This window comes from Salvelinus sp. IW2-2015, unplaced genomic scaffold (assembly GCF_002910315.2).
Source record: "Salvelinus sp. IW2-2015 unplaced genomic scaffold, ASM291031v2 Un_scaffold12391, whole genome shotgun sequence".
Taxonomy (NCBI): Eukaryota; Metazoa; Chordata; class Actinopteri; order Salmoniformes; family Salmonidae; genus Salvelinus; species Salvelinus sp. IW2-2015.
Window position 1 is genome coordinate 1 of NW_019953647.1, and position 2,271 is coordinate 2,271.

At 39.1% G+C, this 2,271-nt stretch overlaps 2 long non-coding RNA genes across 2 annotated transcripts; one reads left to right on the top strand and one right to left on the bottom strand.

Annotated features, from left to right (window-relative positions):
* Positions 1-186: 186 nt before the first annotated feature.
* LOC112080164 (uncharacterized) lies at positions 187-890 on the top strand. The gene is made up of 3 exons (XR_002896124.1): positions 187-232; positions 495-572; positions 800-890. It is a non-coding gene; the product is annotated as an uncharacterized lncRNA (long non-coding RNA).
* A 354-nt stretch (positions 891-1,244) lies between these two features.
* Positions 1,245-2,226, bottom strand: LOC112080165 (uncharacterized). The gene is made up of 3 exons (XR_002896125.2): positions 2,198-2,226; positions 1,721-1,774; positions 1,245-1,316 (listed from the first exon to the last, which is right to left on the bottom strand). It is a non-coding gene; the product is annotated as an uncharacterized lncRNA (long non-coding RNA).
* Between the last annotated feature and the right edge of the window lie 45 nt (positions 2,227-2,271).

Below are 2,271 nucleotides of genomic sequence, written 5' to 3' on the forward strand. Positions count from 1 at the left end.
TGGTGAGCAATGAACAAGTTTGTATTCATTCAGCCATCTTTATTCAAAACTTTATTTCCCGTGGCTTCAGGTGGTGGCCTAATCATGTCATTACAGTCATCCTTTTATGATTTCCTGTCAGGTGATCTAGTGTGTCATTGTGAACGCTGTCATGTTCCGATTTTAATGTTATTTTCGGTAATCACAGGGGCCTCCTGGTATCACTGGTCCAAAAGGCCAGAGAGGAGAGAGGGTAAGTCCAACCGAACAACAACAACATGAGTCTAGAAGCAGTAGATGTTATAAGAAATGTTAGGATTATCTGTGCAATATAAAATGTACTGCTAACCAATAGGGTCAAGTGATTAAAGYGTTAAGTTTGAACTCTASCTATAGACCTTTCTGCCTTCATAMCAAACCCTTTGTCGCTCTCTTTTTATCTTCAAGTTTTAGATAATCATACTAYGAGTTCACCACAAGGTGATATTATGTGACCTTTGACCTCTCTCTGCCAGGGGGAGCCTGGGTATGTCATAGGGGGCATAGGAGACGGCCATTATGCTCCTGGACGAAAGGGAGAGCCTGGATCATCAGTGAGTATTCACAACACAGACCTTAAAACAACTTTGTTTTATGAAGGCTTTATAAAGGCCTTATAAAGGGTTATACATGTTTCATAAAGGGTTTGGAAATTGTATTACCTGAAATAACTTGTTTTGTTCGTTCAACATCAWAAATAATTGATACTACATGCTTCCTCTGAATAAGAAATACAAATGATATGGTTGTTGTTTAATGTCCTATCCTGCTCTGATAAAAGGGACCCCAAGGGGCTTCGGGTGTACCAGGGGTCTCTGGACCCTCAGGCCTGCCTGGACAGTCAGGTTCACCTGGGTCCTCAGGGATATCTGTTAAGGTAAGACAGATAGATAGTGCGGGTAGATCTTACATACTATTATTATTATTATTATATCGCATAATAATAATCATTTTTTACTGTATGTTATGTGTGTTGATGTGTCATTCAAAAATACATGCTACAAGTATCAAGTTGTCAGCACACAATGGAAATAATATTGGGGATAAAATACATCCCTGAGGGACTCCGTTGTAACCAGTTCATATGATAAAATGTGTTTCACATTGACCTTCTGTGGCCGGTCACTTAACAATCTTAAATGATATGGGTTAGAGAGATATACAGAGGAAACCACAGATAATGTCCTTCAGGTTATACTGTAAGTTCTTGATGAAGCACACTCTTACCTTATATCCCTTTTGACTGGGAAGCCTGGAACACAATCAATTCAAATGGGACCAGGTAACCCTGCTTGGCCCTGGTTTGAGGACAGACAACAAGGAAAGGAAGAAAGATTGAACAACACATGAACTAAAAGCCAAACTTAGAAATAGCAATGTGGTATTATAGTTTAATTACACACAAACTGAGCATAATAAATAATTCCATTTGGTGGGTGCTTATATTTGTCCTATTTCACAAAGTGTGTTTTTTTGCTTTTCCCAACTCTCCCTGAAACACATCGGAGAGTTGTTTCACAGACAGTGTCTGAAATGATCAATGGCAACCCTGGAGCAATTAGGGTTAAGTGCCTGCTTCAAGATCACATTGACAGATTTTTCACCTTGTCGGCTTTGGAATTCAAACAAGCGACCTTTCAGTTACTGGCCCAACACTCTAATCGCTAGGCTGCTCGCTGCATAACAGAAACTAACACCTTACATCTTTACCATGATCTCCTTTGTCTCCTTTGGCCCCTGCTTTCCCACGCAAACCCTTTCAAAACATCACAAAACACTAATGTTATTTCATAATAACATACAGCAAGGAAAAGAGGTTACATTTGGTTTTATCAAGTTATTGGGCAATATTAAACATAGATGTAGCATGAATAACTTGTATTAATTTATTTTGTATTTATCCAGGTGAGTCCTGTCGAGACAGGAAGCCGGCTGGCAAACGCATACATGACCCAATACTAGTTTTGAAAAATCAACACCATTTCTAGAGATCGAAGCAAAATGTGTGTTTAAAATGCATCAATAAAACTAATCATAATCCTGGCAGCATTGTTTTATTCATATCAACACCGTACCAGTTTTAGGTGAATTACATTGACTTAGCAAGCTCCATTTCCCTTGACCCAAAGCAGTAACTATACTGTTGAAGAAAAAAAGGAGAAAGGAACCACCCACTCACTTTAGCACCTGCCTCCCCATGTTCCCCCTGCAAGGGAAGAATAGAACATAAACACATCAATCAATGTTGTGAAC